We start from the raw sequence: 15,516 nt of genomic DNA, 5'->3' as shown, positions 1-15,516 counted from the left end.
ATATTTCAAGCAGAGGAATTTGAGAGATGGCATGTGCAGGAAGAACTTTCTGGCTCTTCCTCAAAGCAGGTCGAAAAACCCTTTTGTGAGAAATTTACGCCCTCTCCCCATACCAGGAGGGAAGGAGCAGCCTCATCTCTCAAGACACAGAAACCTAATGAACTGTAGCTTTGCTAAGATTTCCCCAATTTACTACACTTACCTTATACCCTTTGTCCTGTTACATCTTTTTTTAAATCAATTCTTCGTTGCGGCACCTTAATTGTTCACTGATTGCTTTCTTATATGTTACTTGACCAGGGGGGCTACAGGAGACTGAGTCACCCCCTTGCTCAAGCCAGCAACCTTGGGCTTAAGCTGGTGAGCCTTGCTCAGATCAGATGAACCCGCGCTCTAACCAGCGACCTTGGGGTTTTGAACCTGGGTCCTCCACATCCCAGTCCGATGCTTTATTCACTGTGCCACCACCTGGTCAGGCTGTCCTGTTATATCTTTACACAGCTTTCCATTCTTCATCAAATCTAGCATAAAAACATTCAGGATTAAGTATTATTTCAATTCTTTTTAAAAAACTTTATTGATTGATTTTAGAGAGAGAGAGAAATAGAAAGTTGTTCCACTTGCTGATGCACTCATTGGTTGACTCTTGTATGTGACCTGATCAGGAATCAAACCCACAACCTTGGCATCCTGGGACAATGCTCTAACCAGCAGTTACTTGGCTGGTGCTTTCTTCAATTCTTCATTTCTTTTTCCCTTTTTTTTTTTTTAAAGCGAGAGAGACAGAGAGAGAGGGAGAGAGACAGACAGACAAGGACAGACCGGAAGAGAGAGAGAAAAGCATCAAGTCATCCAGGCCAACACACTATCTACTCTGCCATCGCCTGGTCAGGCTCTTCATTTCTTTTTGAGCATGTGTGTCGCGAACCTGCGCGACTAGTATATTCAGGTCCCGAGCGAGATCGGTGCAGAATTAAGAAAAATACACTTAAAGAATTAAAGAATAAAAGATGGGGACGGGAGGGCTCTGCAATTACTGCTGACAGAAACAGTCCGCCCGTCCTAGCAGAAAACATGGCCACCCTCAAAATAACATCTTCCTTTATTTACAGTACAAAGTGGGATATTAGCAAATCAATGACTTTTCTGATTACAGTTTCCAAGGCAACCCAAGAATTCTACCAAGTGCAGAAAACACCCACGAATACATAAACATCCTAACTTTACACAAAGAAGCCAGTCTTTCCTTCCAGGGAACATGGGGGGTGGGGGGGCAGGACGAGCATCACAGCTAACATGGAGGCGTGGGGAAGGGCACAGCTTTTTGCAAGCAAGGTGGAGGGTTGGGCAGACTGTCAGCTTAAGCCAGTTCCCCACACCTCTGTCCCCCAGAAATCCAAACTCGAAAAACCCTGTTGATTTTTCGGTCCCTGACACATGTGCACATAAAACTTGTATTAAAGAAATTTGTTTGCGGCCTGACCTGTGGTGGCACAGTGGATAAAGCGTCGACCTGGAAATGCTGAGGTTGCCGGTTCGAAACCCTGGGCTTGCCTGGTCAAGGCACATATGGGAGTTGATGCTTCCAGCTCCTCCCCCTTCTCTCTCTGTCTCTCCTCTCTCTCCCTCTCTCTCTCCTCTCTAAAAATGAATAAATAAAATTTAAAAATTAAAAAAAAAAAAAAAAAAGAAAGAAATTTGTTTGCTTTTCTCTTGTTAACCTATCTTTCATTATAGGAGTCTCAGTCAAGAATTTAACATTAAGGGTACAGGGAAAAAATATTTTTCCTCCCCTGCAATAAAAAACTCTTTATCAGCCTGACCTGTGGTGGCGCAGTGGATAAAGCCTTGATCTGGAATGCTGAGGTCGCCGGTTTGAAACCCTGGGCTTGCCTGGTCAAGGCACATATGGGAGTTGATGCTTCCTGCTCCTTCCCTACCTTCTCTCTCTCTCTCTCTCTTCTCTGAAATGAATAAATAAAATAAAAAGAATTAAAAAAAAAAAGACGACTACTGTTTAAAAAAACACACAAAAAAAACTCTTTATCAGAAAGCTCCATATCTGAAAATCAGGGTAACCATATTCTGGACTTTGTATGATTAAATAGTATACAAAAATCTCTGATTTCTAGAAAATATTAAGATATTTGTTGAAGGTAGCTTGCAAAATCTTTTATGTATTTAATTATGTCTTTGCTTTATAAAGTATACTTTAGTTAGCCCTGGCCGGTTGGCTCAGCGGTAGAGCGTCGGCCTAGCGTGCGGAGGACCCGGGTTCGATTCCGGCCAGGGCACACAGGAGAAGCGCCCATTTGCTTCTCCACCCCTCTGCCACGCCTTCCTCTCTGTCTGTCTCTTCCCCTCCCGCAGCCAAGGCTCCATTGGAGCAAAGATGGCCCGGGCGCTGGGGATGGCTCTGTGGCCTCTGCCTCAGGCGCTAGAGTGGCTCTGGATGCAACATGGCGAAGCCCAGGATGGGCAGAGCATCGCCCCCTGGTGGGCAGAGCGTTGCCCCATGGTGGGCGTGCCGGGTGGATCCCGGTCGGGCGCATGCGGGAGTCTGTCTGACTGTCTCTCCCTGTTTCCAGCTTCAGAAAAATGAAAAAAAAAAAAAGTATACTTTAGTTATAGATGTAAAATTCAGAGAATAGGTTTTGCTTTGTTTTCCCATTCTTTGATATACTTTTTAAATTTTTATCAAGTAACCAAAGATGACTACTATTTTAGTTAAAACATTCCAACAAACCAAATTCACTTGTGTAGAATATTTAGTTCCACTATTTTACATTCTTGGTAGTAAGAAGTAGATAACAAAACTAACATCTTTTTTTTTCTTTTTTTTTTTTTACAGAGTCAGAGAGGGGGATAGACAGACAGGAACGGAGAGAGATGAGAAGCATCAATCATCAGTTTTTCATTGCAACACCTTAATAGTTCATTGATTGATTTCTCATATGTGCCTTGACCGTGGGGCTACAGCAGACCAAGTAACCCCTTGCTCAAGCCAGTGACCGTGGGTCCAAGCTGGCGAGCATTGCTCAAACTAGATGAGCCCGTGCTCAAGTTGGCGACCTCGGGGTCTCGAACCTGGGTCCTCCGCATCCCAGTCCGAGGCTCTATCCACTGCGCCACTGCCTGGTCAGGCCAAAACTAACATCTTTGATTAGCTTATATGATTTGTGGTGCTCCCCATATTAGTTAATTTCCCCCAATTTAAAACAGACTTACTAATTAAGGACTTCCAAAGGATCAATTATGATTCAAGTAATGGTACTATCATTAAATAGAACTTAGAAGAGCTAACAGTCCTTGTCCTCATGGTCTTATTCCAATTAAACGAAGATATGTTTTTACAGTGGAAGTAGAAGAGCTAAAAACAAAAAGGATATGTTTGTTGATATTATTATGCTCTGCTGCTTCTAGTATCTTCCTATTTAGTATTTACTAACAAAAAGAACTAATACATATTTCTTTTTGAATGAGAAAGTTTCTAGTTACCTTTTGAGATTGAGATATTGCCTCCAAGAGGATCATCCATGTTTTGTAACAAATAATTTGAGAAGTTCCCTTTAGTTATGTAAATATAGTGGGTAGACCCTATTGCCCTGATACCTAATAGTAATTGTTATTATTACATAATAACAATTTTTATTTATAACATAGCTTCACTATGCAAAGCTTTTTGCCTAGGAAGGGAGCCAACCAATCTTTCCAAGAGGAGCCTAACCAATCTTTCCAAGAGGAGCCTGCCACTGGCAGGTGGTTTGTGAATGCTACTCAATGTAATTTTAAACATTTTTTTTAATTTTAAACATTTTTTATTTGATTACATTTTATTTATTGCAGGTGATCTCCTAGGTCCTATCTCCAACAAGATTCTGAATGTGGACGATGGGCAAAGCTCTGTCATTGTGATAGGTACATTTCTTAGTCCTCTAGGACAGAAGACCAAATAAAATCACATTTTTAAATAACTGCCATTGGAAAGAGGAATAAATATACACGTGAATAACACAGACAGGAGTTCTGGGAGGACTAGATCAGTGTGCCCTGGACTGGTGTTGGCAGGGTGCCAGGGGAGGCTGATGGAGCAGGTTCGGAAGGGAGCCAAGAGCAGACATCAGGTGCGAGGTGTTCAGTGCTGAGGGAACGATGGGCCTCAGTGGTTGACTGGATCAGAGGGCCCGATTTGGAGATAATACAAGAGAAGTGAGATTAGAAATGTAGTGAGGGCATAGATTGCAGATTAGGCTTCCAGACTAAGATATTTGGACTCGTTCTCTATGAGAAGCCATTGACAGCTTTGGAGTGATGATATGAGTGTTTTGGGAAGATGAACAGTCTGACGGATTAGGTAGTGTAACTGGGCTTTATTTTAAAAAGACATGTTCACAATGGCTTTATGTACCTACCTAGTTGTGGGTAAAGGAATATTCTTAAAGTATGACACGTATGTCCTCAGAGACACTGACCCAGTGCCCAAAGCCATGCCAACTGTTTCCTGAGTGAGGCCTTCCTGAGAAAGTGTCCATTAAGGATCTGGGATAGGGGGGGAGATGACAAAGGGTTAGGAGGAAACATTTGCAAATGATGGACATGTTCAGTATTTTGACTGCTGATGCTTTCCTGGGTGTATACACAATGTAAAAGCTTATCAAATTATATGCTTTAAATGAGTACAGTTTATTGTATGTCAGTTATCCCTCAATAAAGAGCATGGTTTTTGGTGTTTTTTTGGGTTTTTTTTTTTGTATTTTTTGAAGTTGGAAACAGAGAGGCAGTCAGAGAGACTCCCGCATGCACTCGACCGGGATCCACCCGGCATGCCCACCAGGTGGCGATGCTCTGCCCATCTGGGCCATTGTTCCGTTGCAATCAGCCATTCTAGCGCCTGAGGCAGAGGCCATAGAGCCATCCTCAGCGCCCGGGCCAACTTTGCTCCAATGGAGCCTTGGCTGTGGGAGGGGAAGAGAGAGACAGAGAAGAAGGAGAGGGGGAGGGGTGGAGAAGCAGATGGGTGCTTCTCCTGTGTGCCCTGGCCGGGAATCGAATCTGGGACTCCTGCATGCCAGGCCGACGCTCTACCACTGAGCCAACCGGCCAAGGCGGTTTTTGTTTTTTTCAGAGGAAGTTTGGGAGGGGGGAGAATGAAGAATCAACTAGTTATTTCACTTAGTTGTTCCATTTATTTGTGTACTTCTACATGCCCTGACCTGGTGTCAAACCCACAACCTCTGGTGTGCCAGGTTGATGCTTTATCCATTGAGGCACCTGGCCAGGGTAATAGAGCTGGGGTAAAGGCCAAAACTAAAAAGTAACCCAACTACTTATTAATTAATTTCATGACAGGATAGTGGTTGAGGGACATTTGGCTGACCAGGGCAGGGCTCCCTGGAACCCATGTGCTCATGCATCTGTGGTTACTTGTCTGGCTGCCTGGGGACTGACTAGTCCAGAAGACCCTGGAAGGGGAGATTCTACACTACTTCACACATCTCCCACATTCTTTTCCCAGATTCCTGAAGTAGGCTAACCTGGGTATACTCTCATGGGAGTGGCTGGGTCCAAAAGAAAAGCAGAAATGCACAGCCTTTTTAAAGTCTGTGTCAAGTTTGTTTTTGTTCCATTGGCCAAAACAAGCCACGTGGCTGCACCTGGACTCTGTGTTCAGGCATTAAGAAATTATGGGGCAAAAAGCATATATGAGGATTCCAGTAATTGGGCTATCAATACAATTCATCTTTTACATACTTCAATGATGTTTTAATTTAGATTTACTTATTTATTTCTCCTTTCAAGTGAAAGAAGGGGGGATAGTGAGACAGACTCCCGAATGTGCCCCAACCAGTATCCACCCAACAACCGCATCTAGGGCTAATGCATGATTCAACTGAGCTATTTTTAGTGCCTGAGGCTGATGTACTCAGACAACTGAGCTATCCTTAGCACCTGAGGAACTGCTTAAACCAATTGAGCCAGAGACTGCAGGAGGGGAAGGAGGAGAGAAGGGGAAGAGGGAGGGAGAGAGAAGCATATGGTCACTTCTCTTGTATGTCCTGACTGTGAATTGAACCAGAGACATCCATATGCCAGGCTGACGCTCCATCCACTGAGCCACTGGCCAGGTTGGACTTCTTTATTTCCATCAAGAAGGTACTTTTAGATGGAGAATTTGACAGCGCTGTTTGGTGCTCAGGCTGACCCACCACTGCCCCTAACGGCACTCAACTTCTCAACTTTGGACCAGGAAACACACCACCCCTACCACCCCCTCCTCCAGGCAGGGACCCCACACAGCTCCACCCTCCACTGTGGCCATGGCCCCTCCTAGTGCCAACAAGTCAGCAGCTGGTTGTGGCCCCTTCTGCCTAACGCCGGCACTGCCCTCCGATGCATGTTCAGCCTCCCAAGAAGAAGAATAAGCACAAGCACAAACAGAGCCATACCCAGGAACCTGTCCCCTCAGACACCATCTGATTCAGATCCCAAGAAAAAGAGAAAAAAGAAGAGGATTCTGAATGGAAAAGGAAGAAGAAAGAGAAGAAAAAGAAGAACCGACAGAATCCAGACCACCCTGGTATGGGCATATGGGCAATTCTCAGCAGCAGCAGCCTCTGCTAATGTGACACCTGGCCTCTGCCAGAATGACTTTGCCTGCTGTACCGAACCTGCTGTCAGAGCTGCCTGCCTGGCTCGTGGACGCTGCTTTAGGAGCACCTCCTGGGCTGGACCAGAAAAGCCAGTCCTACTGTGCTCAGTTAAGAGTAATGCATTGTCTCACATGATGGCTCTCTGAGAATGCAGTGTATGGCTTTTACATAAAGCACGCATTAACAATTAGCCCGGGCTCTGGCCCAAGAGGCCTGCAATGGAGGATTTTGGTGGAGAATGGCTGTACAGGATGCAGGGCAGGGGAGGAGGTGAGAACCCTCCGAAGAGGAGGAATGTTGTAGCCAACTAGCCTGTCTTCCTAAGAACACAAGAGACACTGAGGTAGCTGCCATTGGGTTCTGGAAAGAAAAAATAATTAATGAAAAAGAGTAATGCATTGTAAGAGAGAAGGGCCATACTTTTTGTAAGGCTCAGCCCAGCTCTCTCATGGACATCTCTTTCTTTCCTGGAAAGCTTTCTTTTCATCTCTTTTGTTTATCTGACTTAGGAATTTATCCGATTGGTTAGGGTTTTCTTTTCTTTCTTTCTTTTTTTAAATTGTATCTCAAATTGGCTGAAGTATGGCTGCCTGTTACCAGGTAAGTGCCTTTCTGTACCAGTCAGGGTTTAAGCCAAGGCATACTGAGATCTGGGGGGATTTGGGTCTTATGTTACATTGTCTCATCAGTAAGGCAGGGAAACAACCAAAGTGAAATTGAGGAACAGTGGTCCATAAATTAGGCAGAGCTTGTTATATGTTTCCACAGCAGACACTTAACACCCCATCCACAGCATTGAGAACCAGACACCTGCATGATTTTCAGGCTCCACTGGAAGTGCTGGTCAAGTTAGGGCTCAACTGTATTCTAGCTCAATTTTGTGTTGAAACAAAATAGCCAAATGAAAAAGCTCCCACAGTCATCATTGTTCTTCCACAGGTTGATTCTTGGTCAATGCCATGATTTTTTTTGGAGTATCTGGCAAGGAAAGAAAGGTAAATGTTTCTCTTATCTTTATACTAAGAATTTTCAACCTGCCTCATTCCTCAGTCAAGACAATTAAAATATTTGGCTGACATGAAAACAATTCAAAACTTCTAAGAGCAACAAAAAGGCAGCCTAACCTACCAAAAAATGTAAAATTAAGTCCCTTCAATCTTTGCAGCAGGCCAGGTAACTGAGAAAACCCAGTCTAGTGTAATCTGATTGGAAGCTAAATGTGACAGAACAGCTAAAATCTGTTACTAAGAGCCAAGGTTGTTCCTAATCAGTAGTAGGTGGAAAACTCCTCACTTAGCTCCAGTTTTAATCTAGAATTTCAGAGCAAGAGCTTATATACTTAAGTTATAGACAGTGAAAAGAAAGAGTTCTGGCCAGCTTCCTGAGATTTCGTGTCTCAGGATGCCTATTAAAATTAGGGCACAGCCTTTTGCTTTTACAAACAAATAAGAGATATCAAATTGAACTGCCACCCATATGCACAGTTGACTTTTAACAGGGTTTTCATACTTGGCTCATCCCCTGTCTCCCCTTTGGCCACATCCAAAATGAACTTTATTTTCCAGAGACAGTTCTGTATTAAGGAACAAGTGTGACACAAGTCAAGAGTTGCCTAAGCTTCAAGATGACAAGCTTTAGTGGCTGCAAACAATTTTTTTCAGGAATTTTTGAATTAAATCATCAGGAAAAAGAAAAAACAAAATAACCCAGGCCCTGCTGTTTTAAGTGGTTATTTTCACTCTAGTACTGCCTAAAGATGGGTCAGGACCAGAGAAGCCTAGGAGGTTTTCTTTGTAACTCCCCACCAGAGATTCACCCTACCTTAACCAGACAAGGTAACATAAGTCAGGGGGAGCTGGTTAGATCAGGATTTCCTTTTATTCCTTGTTGGTTTAAAATGGCTAATCAGAATAAAAAACAAAAGGGCCTCTGCCTGACCAGGCAGTGGCACAGTGGATAGAGCATTGGACTGGAACACGGAGGACCCAGGTTCGAAACCCTGAGGTCACTGGCTTGAGCACGGGGTCGCTGGCTTGAGCGTGGGATCATAAACATGACCCCATGGCACTGGCTTGAGCCCAAAGGTCACTGGCTTGAGCAAGGGGCCACTCACTCTGCTGTTAGCCCCCCACTCAAGGCACATATGAGAAAGCAGTCAATGAACAACTAAGGTGACTAAGGAGCTGCAATGAAGAATTGATGCTTCTCATCTCTCTCCCTTTCTGTCTGTCTGTCCCTATCTGTCTCTCTCTCTGTCTCTGTCAAAATAAAATAAAATAAAATAAAATAAAAGGGCCTTCATCTAGAGGCTGGGGTCTCCCTTATTTAGAGGTTAGAATCCAGGTATCTGCTCTATCCAGCACCATATTGAGGTGGGCTGAGGGGTAACTCCCAAGGGACAATTGGAGGGGTCTAGGCCTGCCATTCCTCTCTATCCCCAGTTTTTGGCATGTGATGAAAAGTATTGCTTTTTGTATTCTTCTCTCCAGGCCTTGGATTTAAAAATGTTAACTGTGTGAGACGGGATTTTTTTGGGGAGGTTAGTTGAAGAAGCCCCCCCTAAACGCTTTGCCCCAAGAAGAGGAAATTATCCAATTGTTTCTCAAGGTTGGCCAAGCTCTTTTGCTGACCTCTCCACCACCACCAATGTCATGGGGCTGTGTGACCCCTTTCCTGGGGAAACTAACTGCCAACAAGCCTAGAAAACTAACTCTCCTCTCCCTCCTTTGACCAAGATCTCAAACTCACTGCTCCAGTTTCTTTCCTGATCACTTAGCACCAACAATAAGGGGTGCTATTTTCTTAATTGGTATTGGACAAAAAGGGAACTCTGGGAAAAAGGAAGACTTCTATTCACATTCACATCTTCCCTCTTTTCCTGCTGGTCTGAGAAACGGGAAGAGTAAGATCCCCTTTCTTGAACAGATTTCTTCCTCATTTCCCCATTCCAGGATAGATATATAATATCTTTGATGTTTATAATATATATATATATATATTTACACACACACCTGGCAATGCAGAAGAGGAAAAAAATAGAATCTGTAGCAATAATAAAAAAAATTATTTCTGGTTTAAAAAAAAGAAAGTAATTTTATGCAATGCTAATTTCTTATATATAATTTGCAATCTCTTTTAATATCTTATTGAATGTAATTTAGCTATTGATTTCATATGTTTGCTAATTATATGTGAGGGATAATAGGTTTTGTTGTGATGTTTGGTCACATTTGCATGTTCTGTTTAGATTTCTTTTGCTATTTTTGTTATATTTGGCTATAAAAATGTTTTAAGGCTCTGGCCAGTTGGTTCAGTGGTAGAGTGTTGGCCCAGCATGTCGATGTCCTGGGTTTGATTCCCAGTCAGGGCACACAGGAGAGCATCCATCTGCTTCTCTACCCCTCCCCCTCTCTCTCCTCTCTCTCTCTCTCTCTTTCTCTCTCTCTCTCTCTCTGTTCCCCGCCTGCAGCCATGGCTTGATTTTTTTTTTTTTTATTCATTTTAGAGAGGAGAGGGGGAGAGAGAGAGAGAGAGAGAGAGACAGAGAGAGAGAGGAGAGACAGAGAGAGAGAAGGGGGGTTGGAGCTGGAAGCATCAACTCCCATATGTGCCTTGACCAGGCAAGCCCAGGGTTTCGAACTGGCGACCTCAGCATTTCCAGGCCGACGCTTTATCCACTGCGCCACCACAGGTCAGGCCATGGCTTGATTTGAGCAAGTTGGCCCCTGGCACTGAGGATGGCTCCATGGCCTCTGTCTCAGGCACTAAGGAGAGTTCGGCTGCCAAGCAATGGAGCAACAACCCAGGTGGGCAAAGCATCACCTCCTAGTGGGCTTGCCAGGTGGATCCCGGTCAGGGAGCATGCAGGAGTCTGTCTCTTTGCCTCCCCTCCTCTCACTGAATTAAAAAAAAAAGTTTTAAAATAGTTTAACTTCCAGCAAAAACATGTTTAAATAGTTTTGCTTGATTTCAATGGCTGCATAAGTTGAACTTCTCTTTCTAGCTGGGATAAATCTATTTTTTTGTTTCCTTCTAGTTAGAAGTGTTGTTAAAAAATTTTTAATTGATTTTAGGGGAGAAGTAAAGGGAGGAAGGAAGAGAGAAAGAAAGAGAGAGAAACATCGACCCGTGTTACACTTATTTATGTATTCATTGGTTGATTTTTGTATGTGCCCTCACTGGGAATCCAACCCACAACCTTGGCTTGTTGGGGATAACATTCTAATCAACCGAGCTACCACATTTTACTCTGAACTATGTTTATAATGTTAACCCCAGGACCAAATTAAATTTTACAGCTGAGGTAACTTAGTGAAGTTGCCGAATTCATCAAAGATCAAGTAGAGAGCAAGTGGTAGAGGCAGACTTGAATCTTCCTCTGACTTCAAATTTCACTCACTAAACTGTACCAAGGTAAGAACATTTGGCTAAGTGATAAAAATCTGTATTTTTGTGCAGAATGTACTTTCCACTTTCTTCCTCCTCCTCTTTCTCCTCCCCCTTCTCGTGTATTCCATACCCCCCACCTTCTCCTCCTCCTTTTATTCATTTAATAACATATCAGGTGCTGAGCTAGATCCTGGGAGTTTAAAGATGACTATGCAGCACATCCTACTCTGAGTACACAGAGGCTGTAAATAGGTAAATGTAATATGGGAAATTCTCCTATTTTAAATGTTTACAAACCTAAGAGGGTATATGCCACTTTGTGGGTTTGCTGATGAGTGTAAAGTCTTTATGATATGATAGCTTTAAAATTCATTATATGTATATATTTTTTTCATTGATTGATACTTTTTTGTGTTTGTTTATTTACAGCATATTTTTGCTCCTTTGTTTAATTGTAGGATGCTTCTGGATCCTGTGGTATTCCCCATTGTTTTGTCATTTGTTTCCTAGATATTTCCTTCTTCTTGCTTTATTATGATGATTGTGCAACTCACTTAGGATTTTAATATACTAAGTGAGTTTATCTTTTTTATCTCTGATTCTTTGTTCTTATTATCTGAGTTAGCTCTTAAGCTAACTTATTCATGTTTACAAGTTGTTTTGTTTTGTTTGTATGTGACTTGACAGGGGATTGAGTTTGCAACCTTGGTTTTTGGAATGTCCCTCTAACCAACTAAACTACTCGACCAGGGCTGTTTACAAGTTTTAACAGTAGTGTGTTGGGCTTTCTACAATCAATATTACTTTGAAATCTCCTGGAAGTAAGTACTTGCTTGGAATTCTTAGCATTGTGGTATCCTTTCCAGATTTCTGGCAACTTCCTGTTCCTCTAATATTTCAAACTTGCTCAATGAACCCATCTTTTCTTCTACTTTTTTTTTTTTTTTTTTTTTCATTTTTCTGAAGCTGGAAACAGGGAGAGACAGTCAGACAGACTCCCGCATGCGCCCGACCGGGATCCACCCGGCACGCCCACCATGGGGCGACGCTCTGCCCACCAGGGGGCGATGCTCTGCCCATCCTGGGCGTCGCCATGTTGCGACCAGAGCCACTCTAGCGCCTGAGGCAGAGGCCACAGAGCCATCCCCAGCGCCCGGGCCATCTTTGCTCCAATGGAGCCTTGGCTGCGGGAGGGGAAGAGAGAGACAGAGAGGAAAGCGCGGCCGAGGGGTGGAGAAGCAAATGGGCGCTTCTCCTGTGTGCCCTGGCCGGGAATCAAACCCGGGTCCTCCGCACGCTAGGCCAACGCTCTACCGCTGAGCCAACCGGCCAGGGCTTTCTTCTACTTTTTGAAGTTTTCTTTTTTCTTCTTTATTTGAGATATAAATATGGGGTATTTATAAATTTTGGCTGGCTGTTGCTAGGAGGAATCACCTTATACTGAACTGTACCACACCTGCCTGGAAGTTCTAGGTAGATTCCAACTTAGGGTTTCCTAACTTAACTTTTTTCTAAAGAAAGAATAATACATAATTTTTATAGAAAAATGAGAAAAATTTTGCCTGACCAGGTGGTGTTGCAGTGGATAGTCAATCTGGGATGCTGAGGTTCCAAGTTCGAAACCCCAAGGTCATTGGCTTGAGCCCAAAGGTCGCTGGCTTGAACCCAAAGTCAATGGCTTGAACAAGGGGTCACTGGGTCAGCTGGAGCCCCCTGGTCAAGGTACATATGAGAAAGTAATCAGTGAACAACTAAGGAGCCGCAAGAAAATTTGATGCTCTCATCTCTCTCCCTTTCTGTCTGTCTATCTCTCGTGTGCACTAATAAAAGAGAGAGAGAGAGAGAGAGAGAGAAAGAAAGAGAGAGAGAAACCCAAAAAAAGTTTAAAGAGCCCTATCCAGATAGCTCAGTTGGTTGGAGTATTGTCCTGACGTGCAGAGGTTGTGGGTTGGATCCCTGTCAGAGCACTCACAGAAACAGATTGCTGTTCCTGTCTCTCTCTTTCTCTCTCCCTTCCTCTCTCTCTCTCATATCAATACAATAAAATAAAGTAAAACGAAGAACGATAGGCCTGACCTGCGGTGATGCGGTAGATAAAGCGTTGACCAGGAACGCTGAGATTGCCGGCTCAAATCCCGGGCTTGCTCGGTCAAGAGGCACATACAAGAAGCAACTACTACAAGTAGATGCTTCCTGCCTTTTGTCCTCCTTTCTCTCCTCTCTCTAAAATCAATAAATTAAATCTTTAAAGTAAATTAAAATAAATTTTAAAATGCCAGCAGAAAACTTGGAAAAATATATAAACAGACATTTCATACAAATCAACTCACTAATAATGTCAGAAAAATAAATAAGCATTCCAATCACATTGTCAAAAAACTTCTAAAACATGGTAGTGCTGCCAAAATCCAGTATAAATTGACATAATAATTCTAGATAGTAACTTGGCAATATGTATCATGACTTTTAACATTTTCAAAGTAATTAAATGATGCTAGCCTTATCAGACTTTAAACCAGTGGTAGTCAACCTGGTCCCTACCGCCCACTAGTGGGTGTTCCAGCTTTCATGGTGGGCGGTAGCAGAGCAACCAAAGTTTAAATAAAAAAAAGACTTAACTATAGTAAGTTGTTTTATAAAGATTTATTCTGGCCTGATCAGGCAGTGGCGCAGTGGATAGAGCGTCAAACTGGGATGCGGAAGGACCCAGGTTCGAGACCCCGAGGTCGCCAGCTTGAGCGCAGGCTTATTTGGTTTATGCTAAAGCTCACCAGCTCGGACCCAAGGTCTCTGGCTCGAGCAAGGGGTTCCTCAGTCTGCTGAAGGCCCGTGGTCAAGGCATGTATGAGAAAGCAATCAATGAACAACTAAAGTGTCGCAACAAAAAACTAATGACTGATGCTTCTCATCTCTCTCTGTCCCTATCTATCCCTCTCTCTGACTCTCTCTCTCTGTCTCTGTAAAAAAAAAAAAAAAAAGATTTATTCTGCCAAACTTAGCAAAAATCCGACATAAAGTACTTGGTAAATAATTATTATTATATGCTTTAACTTGCTATAACTCTGCTTTATAAATTTTATAAAGTAAAATTACTTTCCTACTTTATAAATCACCATTATTGTGGAACCGGTGGGCGGTTAGAAAATTTTACTACTAACAGAGATACAAAAGTGGGTGGTAGGTATAAAAAGGTTGAGTACCCCTGCTTTAAACACTCTTGAAAAATAAAGAGTTGATATTAAAGAAGGAATAGGTCAAAAGATCATTTGAATACAAAGGAATCGTTAAAAATAGACCCTTAGCCTGACCTGCAGTGGCACAGTGGATAGTGTCAACCTGGAACACTGGAGTCACTAGTTTGAAACCCTGGGCTTGCCTGGTCAAGGCACATATGGGAGTTGATGCTTCCTGCTCTTCCTCTGTTCTTTCTCTTTCTTTCTCTTTCTCTCTCTCTCTCTCTCTCTCACTCCCCTCTCTAAAAGGAATAAATAAAGTCTTAAAAAAATAAAAATATTCTTGGAGTTGGAAAGTTTTTCTTAATGTAATAAAAATATAAAACCTAGACTTCATAAGGAAAAGACTGATAAATTTTATTCTTAATTTTTATTTATTTATTTTAAATGTTTATTTTATTGATATTTTTAAGATTTTACTTATTCATTTTAGAGACGGGGTGAGAGATAGAAAGAGAGAAGGGGGAAGGAGCAGGAAGCATCAACTCCCATATGTGCCTTGACCAGGCAAGCCCAGGGTTTCAAACCAGCGACCCCAGCGTTCCAGGTCAACACTTTATCCTCTGTACCACTACAGGTCAGGTTTATTTTATTGATTTTAGAGAGAGAGAAAGCGAGAGACAGACAGAAACAGGAACATCTATCTGTTCTTGTAAGTGCCCTCATCGGGGATCAAACTGGCAACCTCTGTGCTTCAGGACAATGCTGTAACCAATCAAGCTATCTGGACAGAACTGATTATTTATTTATTTATTTATTTAGAGGAAGGGAGAGAGTGAACAAAACACACCAATTTGTTGTTTCACTCATTCATGCATTCATTGGTTTGTTTGTTTTTTTGTGGCAGATAGAGTCAGAGAGAGGGACAGATAGGGACAGACAGACAGGAAGGGAGAGAGATGAGAAACATCAATTCAAGCCAGATGAGCTTGTGCTCAAGCTTGGGACCTCGGGGTCTCGAACCTGGGTCCTCTGCGTCCCAGTCCGACGCTATCTACTGCGCCACCGCCTGGTCAGGCTCATTAGTTGATTCTTGTATGAGCCCTGACTGAGGATCGAACCACAATTTTGGAGTATCAGGACAACCCTCTAACCAACTGAACTACCCGTTCAGAGACAGATAACATTTATTCTAAAATTAAAAACAAATGGAACCACCCACTAAGATAAAAGACAAGTGGCAAACTAAAAAAATATTCAACACATACGAGAAGCTCATCTGTAATATAGAAATTGATTTTACA

The sequence above is a fragment of the Saccopteryx leptura genome, chromosome 3 (assembly GCF_036850995.1).
Source record: "Saccopteryx leptura isolate mSacLep1 chromosome 3, mSacLep1_pri_phased_curated, whole genome shotgun sequence".
In the NCBI taxonomy this organism is placed as follows: domain Eukaryota; kingdom Metazoa; phylum Chordata; class Mammalia; order Chiroptera; family Emballonuridae; genus Saccopteryx; species Saccopteryx leptura.
This window is presented reverse-complemented; position numbering follows the sequence as displayed.